Source organism: Carettochelys insculpta, chromosome 13 (genome assembly GCF_033958435.1).
Source record: "Carettochelys insculpta isolate YL-2023 chromosome 13, ASM3395843v1, whole genome shotgun sequence".
NCBI lineage: Eukaryota > Metazoa > Chordata > Testudines > Carettochelyidae > Carettochelys > Carettochelys insculpta.
This window is the reverse complement of record NC_134149.1, coordinates 20335448-20357237: the sequence shown is the minus strand read 5'-3', so window position 1 is coordinate 20357237 and position 21790 is coordinate 20335448. Positions and strand designations below refer to the sequence as shown.

Genomic DNA, 21790 nt, shown 5'->3' with positions numbered 1-21790 from the left:
GAGGATCATTATATTAAAGTGCATGGAAAGCAACACCTGCACTCTGCCCTGCAGTGTCTTTTTATACACTACTTTTAACAGTGGTTCTCAGCAAGAGGTCTGGGGCTCCCTAGGGAGCCATAAGAAGCTTTCAGCGGCGGGACTGCCAAACAGAGGGTCAGCATTAGATTCACTGGGGCTCAGGACATAAAGCCAAGTGGGGATGTAGCCTGGGATCGGGAGCCCCGCAACCTGGGACTGAACCCTAAGCAATGTAGCTTTACGGAGGACCCTGTAGCATGGTGTCTCAGGCAGTTGCTTTGCTTGCTGCCTCCTAACACTGACCCTGGCTTTTATATGCAGAAAAACAGTTACAGTGACACTGGTAGACGGCGGAGTTTTTATAGCCTGTTGGGGAAGCCTCAGAAAGAAACAGGTTGAGAACCCCTGCTTTATAACACACAATCCACTGATCCAGTGGCGACTGGTGAGAGGGGCTATGGGGGAGGCACCAGTCCCGTGCCACCCCTCAGCCTGGGGAAGTGCTGGAACACCCCCTGCCCAACCCCTCCACACTTGCTTCACCCACCTCTTCTCTGGGAGTGCCATACTGCTTTCAGTGAGTGTGTGGGTGGTTCTTCCTCTCCCCAGAGTCGCACAGCTGCAGAGCAGTGAGAGCTAGAGCAAGTTTATGTTGCACAGCCCTGGACTCACCAGACGTGCGCTGGACTCACCAGAAACAGCACGGCATTGTTGGAAGAAGAGGTGAGGCGGGGGCAGGCTCTAGTTCACACTGCTCTTCAGGCACCTTGATCTGGAGGGAGGAGCAAGACCATTCCCACACTCACCTGAAGTGGCGTGGTGCTGATAGTGAGGGGGTGGGAAGGCACTGGGAGATGCATATGACCCCTTGGGCTTCAGAGCAAATCCTATATAGAGACAAGTAATTAACTATCACATCCTAAACCACTTCAGTAATAGCCTTGTACACTCAAAGATCTCCGTGTGCTCACAGCTCCCCTGGACATAAGTTCTTATTAATCTACTTCTTGTAGAGATGAGTAAATCAAATCTTTTTTTAGAAATCTGATACTGAAGCCCTAACTCAGACAACATTCTCATGTAAGTCCATTGGAATCAGGCATGGATATCGCTAGAGTGAAGTCAATATATTAATTTTAATTGTCTGTAGTTGGTTATTATCAGGATCTTAACTATTTCTTCAGAATTGCTCTGTAAAAGGGGGCCTCTGCTTGCTAATTATAGCACGTCCCTTACAGGCTGTACTGAAAGTGATTCCTGGTAGAAATATTGTTGCTCAATTTATTTTCCATGTTCAGTGGGTGAGGCTGCCAGTTTTGTTCTATTGTACACTAAAGTACCAAGTACTCTGTGGTGGGAACTGGATTAAGGTACTGTTTAAACTGTGCCAATCTTAGTATTAGCAGGAAGAAGTTTAATGTAAAGCCTGCGACAGACAGGGTCTGAGGCAGTCTATAGCCATGTCTGCAATACAAATTTTGGTCAATGCAAGTTGCGTTGGCATAAAGACTCTGTAGTTAGTATAGTACTTGTGCGGACTTAGCTGTACTTGGCTCCTTCCATCAGCGATACATGGTACTTACCAGGAATGTGTGTGTCAGTGAAAAGTGTGGTAGCAGTCTCAGTATGTAGTTCCTCACTGTTAAATACACTATCTTTGAGGAAGTTTTGGCAGCCCGTAGTGGAGCAGAAACGAGTCTCACGGGTTGTGGGAGCCAGCAACTTCCCAACGTGCAACTCACTCCATTCCATAATGTCATCTAGATCCTATAATTTTTAGGCCTTTTTATAAAAAAACTCACAAACTCGTGCAGCTCCCCTCAATACTAACCCTCTCTGATGGAAGCATGGGACACACAGAATGCTCTGCTACAGTCACAAGCGTGGCAAGCACTGGATAGTATTTGCAAAGCTATCAGAAGAACATCAGCGGGGAATATGATGATTGCTTCTCAGGACAATTGCTGTGGAACACAGTGAAAACCAATGGAAGGCCATTGGTAGCTCTCTTGGAGCAGCTGGAGATGGCAGTGTTGTTGCTAGACCCAAGAAATGAGCACGTAACGGTGGGATTGCATCATAATGCAGGCCCAGAATAATGAGCAATGGCTGCAGAACTCTCAGACACACAATGCTACATTCCTGGATCTGTGTCCTGGCCCTCCAGCGTGGGGACACCCACACGAGAGCTTCACTGGAGGTGGAGGAGTAAGTGGCAATCTCACTGTGGAAACCTGTAGCACTGAATTGCTGCTGGCAGTGGGAATTCATTTTGGAATGAGAAAATCTTCTGTGAGGTCTGTTGTCATGCAAGAGTGCAGGGCTTTTAGCTGTCTCCTGCTCCTGTGACTTTTGGCAATGTGCAGGATGGACAGGATGGATTTGCAGAAATAGCGTTTCTGAACTGTGGAAGAGCACTAAGTAGCATGCCTGTCCCTATTTTGGCACCTGATAAACTTGCCCTAGAGTACATCAACAGAAAGGGCTACTTTTCTATGGTTGTGCAAGAGCTGGCAAATCACTGAGGACACTTCACAGACCTCAGTATTAGCTTTGAATGCTGGCACCATTTTCCACAGCTAGTTGTGATTTTAGTGAATACTTCACCTGAGGTTATCAGAAGCACAGAATACACAGCTCCTGCTGGCAACCCAAATGCTGTGCAGGGCTGTACAATGGTAGTCTGTTTACTGCAATGGTGCCTGCTGAAGTTATTGCTGACTGGCATGGGAAGACGTCCTGTCAGGAAGGAAAAAAGATGGTTGCCAGCCCTAGAAAGCTTTGACTAAGGATTGCAGAGTACATCAAGGAGAGTTGCATCAGACTCTCTCAGGAGAATTCAAGGGACATCCCTCTGTACTTAAACTGCACCCCTGCTTTCCTTAACTCTGTAGGAGAATGGCAGAGATAACAATGCTACCTCTCTTTGTTGTACTGCTACCTCTTCTAGGATGAGTACATTAGTAAAACACTGATGGCTGTTTAATGGGGGATGTAATGGGAAATGCATTTGCATCCTCACCCAGCTTTGGGCTCACCCGTGCTGAACTATTGTACTTTATTTGTCCACAATGGAATCTCAAACAGGTCTTGGCTTGTGACATAGCTCACCCACCCAGTCACGTCTCCTATCCTCTTCCTTCTCCTTGTGCTCACTTTCTACACCGGGGCTTGTTTTCTGGGAATATTTGAACGTATATATGGTGACATGCATTGTCTCCATCGAGTGTGGCATGTGGCTCTTTGTATAACTGGCAGGTTTGTGGCTCAGCACCGGATCAGCTGTGGTCCCCGGCCTCGTGATATGCCTCACGTTTTCTTTGTTTTCACACATCACTGATGCTGATCTGTGTCATACCCCTTCTCCTGCATCCCCCTTGCAATGTCAGTGTTTCTATGGCGAGTCCATAGCTGCGTTTGCATACTCTCATTTCCTTGCAGGCCTTGGTCCAGGAGATCCAATATTTCCTGTTTGTTTGAAGCTGGAGCATAGCTAGAGTGTGTAGCCATGATCAGCTGGACAGTTGCACACAACAAAGGAGAGTAACAAGGTATGCTTGCCAAGTTTGACTCTCAGGGAAAAGCATTTCAAAAATTCCCCAGGGCTTTTAAAGGGGTGGGGGGCCTTCCAGTCTCTTTGACCCCTGGGCTGCAGAGTTCACAGCTGTGTTCAGAGTGGTCATTGTTGGGCATTGCAGCGGGTCTTTGCCCACGAAAGCTTATGCTCCAAAATATCTGTTAGTCTGTAAGGTGCCACAAGGCTACTTGTTCTTGAAGCTACAGACTAACACAGCTACCTCTCTGATACTGAAACACTGTTAGGGTTGGTATAAGTAAAGCAGTATCTAAACTTGCATTTTGTCAACCTCATTGCATAAACCATGGCTCAATGTTGCTCAGGAATGTGTTACTGTGTGTCAGGAATGGGGTACTTACATTGGCAGGGGACAAATTTAAATGTAGACACATACACAACTAGGTAGATGTGAGGTGATTTATGCCAACCTAACTTTGTAATGTAGACCAGGCCCATGTAAAAGTTCTTTACAGTAATTACTTTCCCCACAGCAGTTTGCTAAATTACACAGTCATTAAAATTTTATTGTGTAGTATTAGCAGGTTAATAAATTGCTGGAGGTGTAAAAAAGACACCGTGAGCACTGAGGGGAAAACACGAGTGGCCTGTGAGAGAGACAATGTGAGTAAGGCAGTATCTTTTATTGGACCAACTTCAGTTGGTGAGATAGATGAGCTATTGAGCTAAATGGAGCTCTCCATCAGATATGCATAACTGTTCAAATGTCTGTGTTCTGGAAGGTAGAATTTTCCTAATGTCACCAAATATGCAAGGTTTTACAGTGGTAATTTTTAATGTAATTGGTATGAATCATTACCATCTTATGATGTACAGTGACCTGTTTCACATTGAACTTATGCCTCCGCTGCTGGAAGAAGTGGATTGACCTTTCTGTTTTCGCTAGGTGCAGTTTGCCCCATTCTCAGCAGAGGGGAAGCTTTAAGAGAGCTTTTCATGTAGGCAATGTTACCCATGGGATGCAATATGGGAAAGGTATCTTGAGTCTCCTGGGTTCTGTTCCTGGCTCACCCTTTGACTCAGCGGTTGACAGGCAAATAACATATCCTTTCTTCACCCCAAGGCCCTACTCTCAAGCAGCACTAATGATTCTTAGTCAGCTTTGTAGCTCAGGGATCTGTGCATGCAAATAAAAACAGAATATTATAATTCTTTCGAAACCACTGCACTCATGTAGAATAAAGCCCCTGCTGTTAATGATCTGATTTATATGGTGAAAGCAAAACACAGAAATATCCTCTCTCATAACTACCTGTTTTCTGACTCTTCTACATTCAGTAAACTTCCTAGCCACATCTCCTTTTCTGGCTTTCTCCTATATATTTCTGTTGATTGCACGATGCTTTCATATTAAGCCACTATTTAACTCAGTCTGTATCTTTAGCCTTTGTCTTGAAATTCTGTATGTCTCTGAGTGAAATGAAGGTGTAGGGCCATACTTTCTTTTCTTTGGCAACTTTGTACCTCCTCATTCATTGGGGAACTCACAGGCATTGGGGAGCCAGTATAACCACTACCCTTCCAGGTTTTAGTGTATGACAAAGGTAGGTGTGCAGTTTTTTGGCCTGAGGGCCACATATTGGTATGGAAGTTGTATGTGAGGCCATTTTAATGCTCACAAAATTGGGAATTGGTGTTTGGGAAGGGTTTAGAGCTCTGGGGAGGGTCCTCAAATGAGCAGTGCAGCATGCTGGTGGGGGCTTTGGGCTCTGATTGATTTGCTTGTCAACCAGTGAGTCAAAGGGTGAGCCAGGAATAGAACCCAGGAGACTCAAGATATCTTTCCTCACAGTAGGGGGGTGAGAAGCATGAGGGGGTGAGGGCTCTGGCTGGAGGTGTGGGCTCTGAAAGAGGTAGAGATGAGGAGTTGGAGGTAGAGGAGGGTGCTCCAGGCCCAGACTGAGGGGTTCAGAGGGTGGGAGGGGGATCAGGGCTGGAGAATGAGAGCTCTGGTTTAGCATGAGGGCTCTTGGGCCAGAGTGAAGATGGGGAGTTTGGGGCAGGAGGGTGCTCTGGGCTGGCTGTGAAGGTTTGGAGGGTGAGAGGGGGAATGAGGGCTGGGATAGGGCCTGAGAGTGGGAGGGGCATGAGGCTCTGGGCACCATTTCCTTCAGGCAGCTACCAGAAGCAGTGGCATGTCCCTCTTCCTGCTCCTAGGTGGAGGCACAGCCAGGCAGTTCTGTGTGCTGCCGTGGCCCCAGGTGCAGCTCCTACAGCTCCCCATGGGCCCCAGTTTCCAGCCAATGGGAAGAGGAGAGCTGGCACTTGAGGCAGAGGCAGGGTGCAGTGCCCCCTGGCCTCCCCAACTTGTAGGAGTTGGAGGAGGGATGTGCCACTGTGCAGAGCCACAGAATGAATGTAGCAGGAAGAGCCCTTGACTCTGCTCCCCTGTGGGAGCTTGAACACCCATCGCAAGGTCTGACTGACTGACATGGGCCATAGTTTGTCCACCCAGATGTAGGAGGGAGGCTGGGGCAAAAGGGGCAATGGCAAGTGCTTGTCTGTGATCTCTGTAGTCTTAGCTGGCCTAATGGCCCTAGGGGTCATAACCAGCAATATGCTTTCTATGCCAGGGCTGGGGTGGAGCTGGTGTTAAATCAGCACAAGGAATCTGCAAGCAATTCATTTGCATCCACTCAGCCATATTTAGTGAACAACAGACTCAGTGGGGAATCTGTCCCATTTAGTGAGGGTGATATGAGACTCCAGCTGCTGAGGAGTAAAGATGAAAGAGCAGTAGTGATTACGGAAGGGAGAAGTTTTAAATGGAGTAATTTTAAAGAGTAGAAAGGCAGCATCCCCTCTTAAAAACATAGGCTAGGGGAGCCCAGGCTATCAAGTACTATTCTACGAATAGAATGTGCTTAAGATTTATTTTTCTACTTCCGAATTGTTTCCACAGTGATATTTATCTTCTCTGCCTTCGAATACATGTAATGTAACCTTTGCATGATTGCATAACTTGGCCTGAGAATGCTGGCATGGTTATTAGGAACCTCTTTCTTGTGCTGTTTCCTGAATTCCCACGTTATAGTGTGATCTCTGTGTGGAAAACTGCTAGCTTCCTTCATCTGGCAGCGCTTGAGTCAGTGTGTGCTGTAGCTCAAAAGTACTGTGTGAGGTGGATGGGTGGGGGAGTGGAGACGTAAAGGAAGAACATTTTCTGAGGAGAATTTGGATTTCATGCATCTCTCTTTGTTCTTTTCCTGTTCAGATAAAGCTGTTATCTCTGATTGGTTTTAAAAAGTGCTGCACTAATGTTCTTTAGAATAAACAGAGGAAGATGACGACTTGAGGTTAATATGCCTTGGGCAAGGCAAGTCATTATTCACTGTGTGAATGAATTTTGCTTTGTTGATGAATTTCCATTTGCCACATCACAAGTTTTCTTTTGGGATGCAAGAGGAAGGTAGGTGATATGTTTGGATCATATATTTCAGGGTTATTTATAAATCTTTAACCCAGCTATCACTATATATTTTAGGCAGGCTCCTCAGCGTAGTTTCTGGCATATATTGTGCTCCGTTTACTGTTCTAGCTGTAATGTGGGAATATTAATGAGTAGTTTAACATGTGTTTGTTCATTTGTTTTTGCTGAAATTTTCTGATGAGTGAACATTAGCTACCAAAAAAAGATTGTGTGTTTATATGTGAAGGCTTCTGGAAATTCGGAGGAGGAAGGGGCTTGCTTTATTTTATTGAAACTTTAAGTTATTCTATAGTAGAGTTGTGAACATATGTAAATAACAGCCTTGTGAGTAAAGCAATTAAAAGGTGAAGGGGCCACATCAGGCTGTCCTTCTCAACAGCAGTAGTCCCACTGAACTGACTTGAGTAGGACAAACAAGGTGGGTGAAATGATACCTTTTACTGGACAAATCTGATAGTGCAAGGAGTGTGGTTTGACCAATGGCCAATGGAAACTGCTACTTGCTGAATGCTTTTGGAAATTGGTGTTACTTTGGAGGATCAGACCCTAAAGTAAATGATGCTACTTAATGGTTGAGATATTTGCAGACCTTACCACTTGACATATAGGATCAGGGAGATGAATTATCACTGTGGCTAAATCTCTTCCCTCCTCTATTTTTCATCTTATTCTTTCTCTTTTAGTAACTTGCAATTTCAAGATAGTCACAGATCAAATAAACCAGTAATCTTCATCCTGCTTTTGCAGACAATGAAATGACCTCACAGAGAAGCTATGTGGCAAACAAAAGATTAGCATTTATTGTATGTAAACAAAGGAGGAGGTGATTTGTGTGAGAGGCAGGGAAATAGTTTGTATATGAATATTATGCTACCCAACCAGCCCTCTGAGAGATGGGGTCATATTCTTATCTCAGACCTTATTTGGACTGGGGTTTTGCCCTGATTTACAGGGCAGGGATGCAGTGTACCCTTAGCATAGACAAGAAGCTGGTGCCAGTGAAGTTTACCCATTTCAAGCTCCACATTGGAGTCAATAGGAGTTTGCTTGTCGATGCTAGAGGGTTGCATAATTACAACTGGCTGTGGTATTACCAATCCCAAGTGTTGAAAAATTATGAGGCAGACTCCGTTAGTATCCTGCTTAAATGCACTTACCCAATTTTTGTGTAGTTAATTGTCTACTTTGGTCACACTTTCAGTTATTTTCTGCACTTTTTGTAAATTGAAGTTCTTCCATTCAGCTGTGCTGAATTGGGCTGATGTTTTTAGAACAGTGTGGCCTATTCTTGCAAACACTTAAGCACATGACTGACTTCAACCAAATGACTTGTCCTACTGAAGTCATGCTGTTTTTCCTTCTGTTCTGACATAAGGACTGATTGGGCCTAAGTAGCATTGCCAAATTTCTAATCACACAAAACTAAACACCCTTGTTCCATTCTCTGCCTCTCTCCTTCTCTCAGGCCTGTCCTCCTTCACTCCAATCCCCCCTCCTGCTGATGCTTGTTCTCCATCTTCATTCGTTTGCTCATTTCACCAGGCTCTGGTATGGGGTTGGGATGTATGGGGAGGTGATGCCTTTGACTGGGAGCATAGGCCCTGGCATGGGTCCAGAAATGAGGGGTTCAGGATGTGGGAAGGGGCCCTGGACTTGGAGATCAGGGTGCAGGCTGTGGACAGGGGTTAGGGATGAGAGATTTGGGGTGCTGGAGGTGGCTCCAGATTGCAGAGTGGACCTAAGGGTGTGGGAGGGGCTCCAGGTTGAGGCAGGGAGTTGGAGTGTGGGCGGAGGTGCAGGCTCTGGGCTGGGGATGCGGATGGTGAGGTGAGGCCAGAAATGGGGGGTTCAAGGTCTAGAAAAGTTCTCCAGTATGGGGCAGGAGATTAGGCAGTGGGAAGGGGCGCAGGGAGCAGGCTCCATGTAGTGCTGGGTTGGGGATGGGGGCTCTCTGTTAGCAGCATCATATCCTTTGGCTCCTAGGTGAAGGTGTGGCCATGTGGTTCCCAGCCAATTAGAGCTGTGGTGCTAGTGTTTGTGGTGGAGGTGGCTCGCAGAGCCCCTCCAGACATTCCTCTATCTAAGAGCTCTGGGACATGTTGCCACTTCCAAGAACCCTGTGGAGCCAGGTAGAGAGCCCACCACCATCATCAACTGGGGCCCCTTTCAATCAGAAGTTTGAAAACTAGGCATCTGGCAACCCTACTAATGAACCCAGGTCATTTTATATATATAATATGCAGTTTTTAACTGATATTTAATGAATAATGTAATAATAAATAAATAATAATTTACATATAAATTATTATTTATTATTACATTATTCATTAAATATCAGTTAAAAACTGCACAAATGCATATACACAAGAACAATCCAGTGTTTTTACAACATCACGGTTCTTTCCCTAATGCATGAATGTTGTGAAGCTTAAAGTAATGTTTGTAAAAGCACTTCTGAGATCATGGGATGAAAAGTGAAATTACTATATATTTATTGTATATTTTACATATGTTTTTGTATATGTATATATACAGGTATATCTAATATGTGTTATGAGTATCATCATATATATATATATAAGTCATATATACTTCATGCTGCAGAATATTTTTAGAGCTTGATATTTGTAAAAGGATTTGCAAGTGTTTTCATCCAGTGGTCTCAAAGTGTTTTCATAAATATCAAGTTGTAAAAATATTTTACAGCTTACAATATATATCTTAGTAGCTAGATAGGATTGTGCATATCTTCTCTGTTTCTTCTCTCTCTTGGGGGCCTCTTGATAACAAGTAGGCCATCTGCATGTCACCGTCTTATTTGTGAGTCTGTTCATGGCTGATCAGTCCAATTCTGGAGCCGCAGATTATATCACAGAAAAGTCAGGTGCTAGTAGCTGGTGGAGGGGTATGGGGCAGTTTTTAACACTCTTTTCTTCTTCTCCACCTCTCCTTGTTTGCACTGCGGCGGGACCTCTCAAATTGCGCCACCCCTGCATGGATTACCGTTCTCCATTGGGGACAGTCTTGGGCAAGGTTCTCCCAAGTGTCGACACCGATGCTGCACTTTTTCATGGGTGCCTTCAGCATGTCCTTATGTCACTTCTGCTTGCCCCCCATGCTCCTCTGTCCTTCCTTCAACTTGGAAAACAGAATTTGTTTTGGGAGGCGCTGATCAGACATCCGAACCAAGTGACCAGTCCACCTAAGTTGTTGATGAATAATAATGGCTTCAATGATGGTTATGTTTGACTCCTCCAGGATGCTCATGTTCATGCACCTATCCTCCCAAGAGATATTTAGGATTCTCCTCAGGCAGCATTGATGATATTGTTGAAGTGCATATATACTGCATATTTATATAACAATTTTAGACAGATTATGCATAAACTGTGCACAATGATATGCAATTAAGGAGCTCACAGTATTTTGCACTTTCAAAACTCAATTAGCCACTACAGATAAAATGCCAAGTATTACACAACAAGTTTTATGCACAACTTTAACTTTATATTCTGAAATAGAATTGCAGCATCTCTCTTAGGGCTTGTCTGTACTTATTGTAAGAGCTGTGCTGTGGAGGTTCGTCTTGCAGGGTTTGATTTAGTCTAGTAAGGTCCCACTAAATCGAATACTCAGGGCACCCCCCTTGATGCTGGTATTCCTTGCAGTCCTGAGGAGTAAGGGAGGTAAATAGTAGAGGTTCTCCTGTTGACCACCTGCTGTGGAGACCAAATTAATGTAAGGTATGGGGACTCCAGCTATGCAATTCACATTGTGCATATTCCATCTATTTTCTCCTTTAGTGTAGACCTGGCCTAAAGTGAAAGAAGGTATGTGGTTTTGTGTGCTACAGCTCCCAATCTGGAGAAAGGTATTTTAAGGAATTCAGGAGAGATTGGTTCTATTGTTTTTCTTGGTTCCATTCTTTTTTTTTTTTGTTTGTTTTTTGCTTCTTCATAGGGCTGCAATTTTTCCTTGCAGTTTTTTCCTGCAGGGGCACTGAGTCTTGGTTACACCTCTCCAGAGACCAGAGGCTCAGAGTTAGTCTCCCTGCTGTTCCAGCAAGAATACAATAGAAGCTTGTCTTGGCTTTCTGTTTTTTTTTCAAACGCGTGTGGCGTGATTGACAAGTGCCTCAGCCAACAGAAAACTGCACCGAAGTTGGATGTGTCCAATAGACACAAAAAAAAGTGGCTGTGGGAAGGCTTTCCTTCCTTCCTGACTCCTGTGGTTTTGCAACATGCTGAAGCGGCTCCGTCCAGACTGAACTCCGTTCAGCTGAAGTTTCGGAGGGATTTTCTTCTTGAGTGCCTGGATGGTGAGGCTCCAGCAGCAGAGCGGCTGCAGAGTGGCTTTGGAAGGCTCCTGCTAGAGGGAGGTGTGTTTCCTGCCTTCTTATAACCTACTCACGCAATCCCAGCTTGAATCCAGGCAGCGGGAGAGCGCGCCACTGGGAAGAAAGCAAAGGGAAGAGAAAAGCTGCTTTTACTTGGAGTTGATCTCTTTTTGTAGGACACTCTCCTCCCCAGCCATGTTTTCCCATTAATGGGAGCTTAGTCCCTGCGTCTGGGGGACGTCAAGAATCTTTGGATCCCCGTTGCACTTCTTGCCTGATTTTGCACAAGGGAAAAAAAGGAAACACGTCGAGTGTGAGAACCATTAATTGAGATCTTTCATCCGAGACCGGAATGCAGTGGTTGGATGGCTGCTTTTGCCTCCCAAGGCAGAAGGGGACTGGAGTTTCCTGTGCCCGTATGGGACTGACAAGCAGAATTTGTACTTAGAAAATTGCACTAGGGCAGAGGAAACTTTTGAAGGTCTCTTCCTTTTTGCCGCTCTTAAGTAAGCCACGTTCTTTCTTGCAGGGAAGCCAGGCACGTCTGATCTGACTCTAACTGGGATTTTTATATATCGATTTTGAGTGCTTGTATTTAAAAACGTATCGAGCCATAAATTCGGACCACGTAATTCCCCGATATCAAACTGTACTATTTTCATTTTAAAATGTCTTCCCTCCTCTCGCCTGCTTTATCGACACTGAGGATGAAGGATTTGCAGTGAAAACTTCTTGAAGTGCGACATCTCTGTCCTCTACTGTGAAGCCAGCCTGTTAAATCGTGTGCTGCGGTCACCGCTCCAGAATCCAGTGTTCTGCTCTTTAAGCCCTGGGGTAAAAAGAGCACAAAGAGAAAATACTGTTGGCACCAAGGCATCTTTTGTGCAGCTGACCCAAAGAGCTGCAAGTGTCCCTTCAGTTTGGGGAAAACGAAGAAAATTCTTTTGTCTCCAGCTTATTAGTAGGTAAGAGTGTGTCTGGCATGGCGGAGTCTGCGTTATTTGTGATAGAATGAACCTAGGTCTAAGAGATTTTGTTCTCTTCTCTTCTGTAAGTTTTTTCACCCATCACTGGGGCATCTCAGGAGCTGGTGTTAGTATTTGAATCTTCACCTTCTGTGAATATCTAAACTATTTCTTGCAAAATTGTCTGAAAGTGCACCAGTGACATTTTGCTTGCCCTGGGTGACAGGACAAGTAGAATTTTGCAGGGATTTTGCACAACGCTCTGATTAACAACAGTGGCATTTCTGGTTTTCTGGCATTTCTGTGGCAAAAGAAAGTATTTGAATTTACATTTAAAATATTCTGCTTTTCCTCTTTTACAGAGAAATACCCTGGGGTGGATGGGTGTGCGTGTAAAATAAATAAATAAATCTTGGCTTCCATACTTTATTAATTTCCTGTTGTTGCATTGTGATTAGTTAGTGTGAAGTGTTTAAAGTGTTTTGTTCTCTGTTGTGCTTATCAAATATTGGTCACCAGTGCTCAAGGTTGAGTGAATCTTTGTAAGTGTATTACAATGTATTATTTATTAGGCGTGGTTGGTGAACTTGGCACTGTACTGAAGCTATCTGTAGCTGGGAACTGTGCCTCTTGGACTTTCATTCTAAGTAAGATGAACAGTTCTATAGGGAGGTGCATGGGGAATGGCTGGATGAAAGCCCAGTCTTATAGTGTGGTAACTACTTTCTGTGGCATGCTGCTTTCTTTAGTGAGTTTGTATTAATCCATGGTGCACATGCACTGGTGATTTAGCTATGAGAACTATTTCATGTGCTTCTAGTTTTTCTTTTCCCTCTTCTCTACACCTATTGTCACTTCCTCCAAAACTGTGGGATTCTATCTGGAGTATACCAGTAGTGTTTTATTCACTGAGGATTCATGTTCCATGTTGAAATGCAAAGTGTCCCCATAGAACAGTTCTAGCTGCTGCTGTGTCATTCACTGTACTTAGTGCTATGTTCTTCTCCACTATTGTGGTATTTCCCTAAGGATAACACAGAAAATTACAAGTTTTGGTTTGCCACATCTCCTTCGTAAGGTCCCTTTCTTTCTGGAATGGTGTGTGTGTGGAAGGGGAGTGAAAAAAGGTTTGTTATCCCACCACCACAGAATGGACAATTGTCGGTGTCCTCTAAATAGGTGGATCTCCTTTCACATTAGGAGACCCAGCTTTTCAAGGAAGCAGCATTGATGCCAGACTGGAAATTCAGTTGCAGAATGGTAGGGTGCACAGGGGAGCATACTACAGAGTGCGACTGCTATTTTGTTCCACATCTGCCACCTCATATTTATTCTGTACGTGAAGGCTGCCTACCCCTGGAGCCCTGAGTCAAGTCCCAGGAAGCATTCAGTAGATCTGGTGCTGTTTTGCTTTTCTAAAATGGAACTTGACATTGTTGTCTCTCTTTTGCTCATGGAAATGGAGCAAAGAATATTGCGCTTTGCTACTTTGGCAGTATAGTGACTGTGAATTGATCCTGTGGTCCACATGTAGTGCAGAATAGAAGATCTGAGTGAGGAGGCCATCCTCTTATCTTTTAATTTGAAGGTATAAAATCTCACTGCAGGTTGAACCTCTCTTGTCCATCACCCTTGGGACCTGACTGGTGCCAGACAAGAGAATATGCCAGACAATGGGCATTACCAACACTTCCACTGCTCACTGGGCTCTTTGAGGACATTTAGGGGTAAATTAGAGCTAAATAACAGCACAGAACACTGGGAGCCTAAAATGGTGGCTTGTAAACAAACTTTGTGGGACCACTGGAAATTTGGTCACATCCATGATAAGTGGTCGTCTGACTAACTAAAAATCCTACTGGATTACAGATGTTGCCAGATGAGAGAGTTGTGGATTAGAGAGGTTCAACCTGTAGTACGTAGTGTACTTAAAAGGGCAACTGATTTTGGAACACTCAAGGTCAGAGGATCACATTCCACATGTTATTAGATTGGAATACCTGTACCAGGTTATAGCATAAATGCTTGATCCATATGGAAGGTGTTGGTAAGTATTTTTATCTCTGCCCCCAGCATCTTCTGAAGATACTGTGTAGTGAAAGTGTCTCTGGAGAATTATGTTTTTACTTCTTCATTATACTGAAGTGATATATGGCAGCACTTCTATGGTACTTTATTGGTGAATTCCCACTGAGTTCACATGGTGGTGTATATGCCAGCCACATTAATAGTCAAGGGCACTAATGTTATTAAATACAAAATGACATACAATATGCAGGCTCTTTAAGTTGGGTTTAACAATTTATGTACTCATCACTAGCTGTCAGGGATACTTCCAGGATAAAGACGATTTATGGGTGTTAATGAATCATTGATTTATGTACTTTCAGGTATACCCTACCACCAGCCATTTGCATTGTAAAAAATATTAAGACTCTGAGTAGGAGTGCAGAGAATTAAATGTTTTTTCTTTTCTCCATTCTCTGCCTTCTGTATAAACAAACTATTTCATATGATATTTAATAGTGAGGCTGCGGTGTTTCATTTTGCATTAGTATTTGATCTAAATTAAAAAAAACCTGATTCTAAACACCTGTAAACATAGGGGTAGGAAAAGCACATCCTTATTCTTGACATGTAGTTCTAGGCTTGATAAACATTCCCACTCTTGGATTATATTCTCTCTCTAAGTAATAATGTAAAAATAAGCAAGAGGCCCTCTTTTGTCTCCCCCAGCCATCTCGAGCTCTAATGGTATATCCTGTTTTCTCAGACTTCTGGTGCTAACGCTAGATGTTCATTGACTGTAGAATTCTCGTGGAAGATTCTCTAAGGGTAATAGCCTTACAGAGTTTTTCTGTTATTGTGGATGATGTGGATGAGAGTGGAATTTCCTTGTTGCTAGTGTTTGCTGTGAGGTATGCCCCTTCCATAGAGACCAAGTGTTTGTAATACTGTAAGCACAATCTTGCATAGTGACTGGCAGTAAGGTAGAAGGTTCTTTCTCTCCTCATAGCCAGTTGAAACATAATAAAAATGTGGCCCTCTTGGCTGTTCAGATAAGTGTTCCAGACTGCTGGTGGCTATAGCTCTGAAGTGCCACTAGGCAGTACACGTCAAACCTCTGAAATCTGGAACTTCCTGGTCCAGCAACATCTGTGGTCCATCAGGACCATGAATGTTGCCAGGTCAGAGAGCACCGGTGACCAGGAGTGGAGGCTAGCTGAGAGTCCTGTGGCGGAGGCTGGGGTCGCAGGGAGCCAGCAGGAGCTGGGGCTGTGGGAAGCTGGCAGAAGAAGCAGGGGTCAGCAGAAGCCAAGACTAGGGGAAGCCGGCAGGCTGGGGCTGTAGAGAGCCGGGACCGGCAGCAGGCGGGACCATGCAGAGCCAAGGCTGAAGCGAGGGCAGCGGGAGTGGGGGCTTTTTCTTCCAAAGGAGTCCTGTCTACACTGCTTGTTTTCAACCCCGAAAACAGCACTTTCGGAACAGCAAGTTGCTACCATTATGCAAATGAGATGCACAATATGTAAATCAGCACCTCATTTGTATTTCCAGTTGGCTGCATTTACATTCCCCTTCCGAAAGGCAAATGTAGCATTGATGCAGCCAGGCTGCAGCTGAGGAGCTGCAAGGGGCTCTTTAATGTGTCTTCCACTGCTTTTAGCAGCACATGATAATTTAATTATCATGTGTGATTTAATTATTAACCAATCATGATGCTTTTACTGTGTAACTGATCAGTTGTAGTTGAAATGACAAATTCAAATTATTCTGGCTCTTTTGAGTATTGTTGATTGCTCACTTGGCACCTGAGCTGCTGAGGTCTGTGTCACTGCTTTAGGTCATTGTCTTTTATGAGAGAGGAGGCAAATGCCTTTCTTTGAATCCAGACTGGTGACGTGATCCACGAACTTATTAAGGTCTATTAAGAGAAAAAGAGCACACATCCCAAAACTGCTTTGGAATGCAGTGCCAGCCACACACAGTAAATCCATTGGCAGCCCAGTGCTATGGAGATAGCTTCAGTTCTTGTAAAAAAATTTGTTTTGTCCTTCAAGTATTTTCTAGTCTACATTTACCACTTAGATTGACAATTTGTCCTTATGAAAACGTTGCAGTTAAGTGCAGTAGAAGACACCATAATAATGTATGTCTGTAATTTTGCATACAACTCAGCCTGGCAAAACTGTCATGAAACTTCAGCTGCTCAGGCAAAGATTCCTTAACTTTCCTGGGGTGACAGGAGACAGAAAAGTGAAAGAATCATAAGACCAATTAAAGTTTGAGTTTGCAGTATAATATTTACTTTTCTTCTCTGTTAAATTCTTCCCAGTGAAGTTTTGCATAACTGTTGTAATTTTCCTTTCGACACCCAGGCATATTTTCTAAATAACAACTTATTAAATCTTACCTTTATGAGTATGTTGTGTATATCGATAGCCGAACAAAATAAAACAGCAATCATGTAGCACTTTGAAGACTAACAAAATGATTTATTTAGCAATGAGCTTTTGTGGGACAGATGCACATCTTCACATCTATAGAATTTCCAGTCCAGACCCAGATATGTGGTACAGAGGTCCAAATAATTGCAATAAAAACTGACAAATCAAATGCATGAACTGAAGGAGGGAGGTTAAGGTGGGGGATGTTATGTGTCTGGTCAGAGATCATTAGGAACATCAAGGAAGGGAAGCAGTCCTTGTAATGTGTGGGGTAATTGCTGTCTTTGTTTGTAACAAATGTTAATGTATCAAATTTGAATATGAAGCCTAGTTCACAAATCTCCCTATGTAATCTGTTTTTAAAGCCTCTTCGTTGTAGGACGCATATTCTCACGTTTTCAACAGAATGGCCCACTCCATTGAAATACTCGCTGACCGACTTATGTGTATTGAGATTCCTGATGTCTGCTCAGTTCCATTCATTCTTTGGCAAGGTGTTTGCCTGGTTTGTCCAATGTACATTGTAGAGGGGCATTGCTGGCACATAATGGCAAACACTTTGTCAAAGGCAAATGGACAAAGAGCAGAAATCAGGAATATCAATACCCATAAGCTGGGCAGCGAGCATTTCAGTGGACTGGGCCATCCTGTTAAAGACCTGAGAATATGCATCCTACAACAAAGAGCTTTAAAAACAGATTATATAGGGAGACTTGTGAACTGGGTTTCATATTCAAATTCAATACATCAACACCGTATGAACAAAGACAGCAATTACCTCACACATTACAAGGACTGCTTCCCTTCTTTGATGTTCCTAATGATCTCAGACCAGACACGTAACATCCCCCACCGTGACCCTGCTCCTTCAGTTCGTGCATTTGATTTGTCAGTTTTTATTGCAATTTTTTGGACCTCTGTACTATATATCTAGGTCTGGACTGGAAATTCTACAGATCTGAAGAAGTGGGTCTGTTCCAGGAAAGCTCATCATTGAATAAATCATTGTGTTAGTCTTTAATGTGCTACATGACTGCTGTTTTGTTTTTTTAGAATACAGACTAACATGGCTATCTCTCTGTTAATATTGATAGCCATTAATATGAGAACCAAACAGTTGACCTTCCTGAGAGATTGGTGAATGAGGAATGAAAGAGAGGCTTTGATCCGTGAAAGTCAAAAACAAACAAATACACAGTTGTTTCACCGTGAGTGGAGAAATATAGAATGCCATGAATTTTGTTTTTAAAATTGTGTATTAAGTGTTGCATGCTATGGTGATCTGTCGGTTAATGAGGCCTATGTGCAGGAATCTTGCACAGTGATATAGTGGTGGAAAGTCAGTCCTAAGCCACACATAATAGAATTAACATGTCATGTTGTGGTGAGCAAATTTGTGTGTTGACAGTTCAGTGATGAAAAAGTAAGTGCACTCTCCCGGCTTGTGAACAGCCAGATCATCATCACTTGTTTTCCTTAATGGTCCAAAGAGTTGTTCTGCAGAGGATGCTTAGAACAAACACTACCATTCAGGCCTCTGAAGCCTTCTACTTCCCAGAGCGATTTGTGCCTATTTTACATCTGAGGTTACGTCCGTACTACGAAATTAATTCAGTTTTTAACCTTGTTCTTATAACTTCGAATTTAAGTGTCCGCAAATCTTGAAATTTAGCCATCGTTTTTCCATGTTGATTTCCATGTCCCCATTGCCCTATGCATGTTCGACAGTGTGAGCAGTGCATTATGGGTACCTATCCCACAGTGCCTTAGCCCCGGTTGCTTGTGGGTGTTTCATGTTAGAATCCCAAAATGCAAAGCACCGTCCCAGAATTCAGAGCACCCTGTAACAGGATTCAGACCTCCCCCAAACCCACCCAGGTTCCCTGTGCTACCTGTTCCCTGTGGACATTAGCATAGCTGCTCATTGCTACGCCATCAGCCCTGTCCACTCTCATCTGGTTCCATCAGCTGCACGTCAGGACCTTTATATTTGCAGGCCTGGGCGCTGCAGAATTCAAATTCACATTCTAATTCAGTCAAAAATTCATGGGCTTCCTGTGACCTTCTTCCTGAGCACCTAAATGGAGAACAGCATAGAAGGATGCGGCCATACATGGAGAGTCACCGCGTAGCTTTGTGGGATACATACAGGACACGTCTGGAGGCTAATTTGAATTGAAGATATGGCGCTTCCACACAATTTTAAATTAGAAATTGACGCTATGCTCATCCCATAATAATGACATTTTGTTATCGGTATTAGGCCTCCCTAGTTTGAGCTAATGGTATTTACAGTGAAGACATTTTAATATTGAGCTAACGCCTTTAAATTCGATTTTACCTTGTAGTGTAGACGCACCCTGAATAGCAAACTTCTCGTTTAAAAATAGAAGAAGCTGTTTAATACTGCCTGAGATTCTGAATCATTAAGGACTTACGCATATAAGTTTGAATAACAACTATATTTTGGAACAAAATACATGAAAATCATAGGGGGCTTGGACTATTTTTTCATTGTTTTTCCTGCAACCACTGTGAATGGATAAAAAAATGCAGCAATAGTAGTTAGCATATAAAACTAGGATGTTGCTAAGGTACACTGATTTAACTAAGTGGATTTAAAACTCTCTTTCTCGTAAAACTGGTTTAAACCCCAAATATGAAGACACTTAAATCAGTTTAATTCTTGATTTAAGTTGTGCTGGTAAATTATGGAGCTAAAGTAAATGGATATAAGCCAGATGTAATATGATTTAATACTCTTTTCGTCAGTTTAATCAGTTCTGTTTATACCAAATTGACTTTAACAGCCAATTCTAGTTAAACTGGTGCAAGTTTTGTGTGTAAACAAGGTTTCTCATTTCTTGCATCCTTGAGCAAAGTCACCTAGGCCAGCTCTATGTTTTAAATGGTTTGTTGGTATTACTATACTGGCAAAATCTCCAAGTGGTAGATGACCTGTATTGGCAAGCAAATCTTTTGCCAACACAGCTTATACCAGTTCCCTGTGCAAAATAAGTTTGCAAGCAAAAGCAAGTTTTTGCTATTATAATTGCAAACTCTCTGGGGCTTTTTTGAACATAGCTATATATTGTCAAAAAATATCACTCACATAACTGCCATAGCTATGCTGGCAAAACATTAAGGAACAGATCAGGACTTCACCACTCAGTGCTTCAATTTACCCATCTGTAAAGCAGGTACAATAACATTCCCTTCTAAGGGATTTTGAGGCTTAATATCCATAGAATACTTAAAAATGCAAATTGCACGTTATTACAACGAAAGAAAAATGCATATCAGTTTTATAACAATCTGACTTTTTAAACATTAAACAGGCTCTTGAGCCAGCTTTCAATTAGCACCTAATATGACTGGTGCCACATAACAGGCCTGTCTGTGACCTAGGGTTGTCTCAGTACTGTCCTAACCAAGACTGGTTATAGTCCCTGAGGAGGAGACAAGGGTTTATAATTGCTCAGGATATATTTATAATCTTTTAGTTTTCTGAATAATTTACAAAGTTGCCAATACTTAGTAGTAGACAGATAAACATATATTTATTTGGCTTCTTTCTCCAAATAAAAAGTGAAGGGCCAAATTCTACCCACACTCTGCCAGTAATTATTTCACTTTAGTGATGACTGTGAACTCAAGTGCTTCTCATCATTAACAGGGCTTTTAGAATCTGGCCTTAAACAAGATTATTACAGTGATATATGGGCAAAATCCAGGGAATTAATTGTGTGCTGACATCAGACCATGGCAAAGTTCTTCACCCGCCACAGCCACAGCCAGTTTTTAGAGATCTACAGTAACTGAATTTTTTGGCATATTATAGTGTTCTATTAGGAAAAACTACCTTAGAATGGCAAGTAGCATAACATGTAACTAGTTAGATAATGCTTTTTCATGGTCCCTGCCTCTTATGTTGTAGGAAGAGATTCTGCTTTTTTAAACTGTAGAATTTGATTCTGACCTTTTTATCTAATGCACAGCGTAACATTTTGATCCTATTTAGAGGGGCAAATGGACTACCTTAAACGTTTTGCTCGGTCTTGATAATGCGGGTGAGATTGATTTATGTGTTCGAAGATTTTATTTTAACCTCACATGGTTTTCATTACTTGAAAATCCAAAGGAGAGGCCTGGACTAAATCAGCAAAGGAATGGAGAAACCACACAATGAAATGAAAATGACGCTGGTGCATGCTTGGGATATTTGTGGGATGGGTCTGCTGACGACAGAAGCCTGAGTACTAGGAGCAGTCAGGAGTTAAATGTCTTTTTTTTTTTTTTTTTTTAAAGTAAATGTTGAATTCAAAAGGCAATTTGGGTTTCACAGTTCACAAGACTGCTCTGAAAGAACTGAAGAATTGTTGAAATCAGGGGAGTTCAACAAGAATGAATCTGATCCAATAGATGTTTGCAAAGTTCACCAATAACCTTAATGTGGTTTAAGACTGGGTGTTAGAAAACTTGAACTAGTGTAAGTGAATCCATTCAAAATTGATCTAGCTAAACCATGCAAGTGTTGATGGCAAAATCCTGGCCCTATGGAAGTCAACAGTAAAATTCCCATTCACTTCAGTGAAATCAGGATATTATCCTACGTCCACGGTGTCCAATACACTTTCTGTTTGCCACATGTGGCAAACTAGATACTGTGGTGTGGTGAAATGCGGCTCATTAGTGCTGCACACGTGGAGTACCCTCTGCTCACTCTGTGCACACACCCCATCACTGGGTGGAGCAAGCGCACGGCAGCAACAGCGGCGCTGGTTCCACATTGTGGCTCTGGCATGGAGCTTCAGGTTCTTCCAGCCCTGGTGGCTGCATCCCATGGCAGCAACAGCTCCAGCCGTGGCAGCAGCTTACGCAGCGGTGACTGCTCCGCTGTCCTAGATGTACAGGAATTACTGTGTCTCTTGCTAAACAGTGGTCTTTGTGTACATTGCAGGAGCAGTGTCGGAGAACACACGAAGAAATAACAGTACA

General features: G+C 43.0%; 1 protein-coding gene across 3 annotated transcripts in view; it reads left to right on the top strand.

Moving 5' to 3' along the window:
• AMOT (angiomotin) overlaps nucleotides 1-21790 on the top strand; it is a 100057-nt gene that overhangs the window by 7729 nt on the left and 70538 nt on the right. The window contains exon 2 of one of the 3 annotated variants that reach the window (XM_075007468.1): nucleotides 3463-3572. The gene's annotated coding sequence lies outside the window, so the exon portion shown is untranslated. Of the gene's footprint in view, nucleotides 1-3462; nucleotides 3573-6900; nucleotides 7026-11277; nucleotides 12348-21790 lie in introns of those variants that run through there. The other 2 variants (XM_075007469.1, XM_075007467.1) reach the window with 2 other exon arrangements.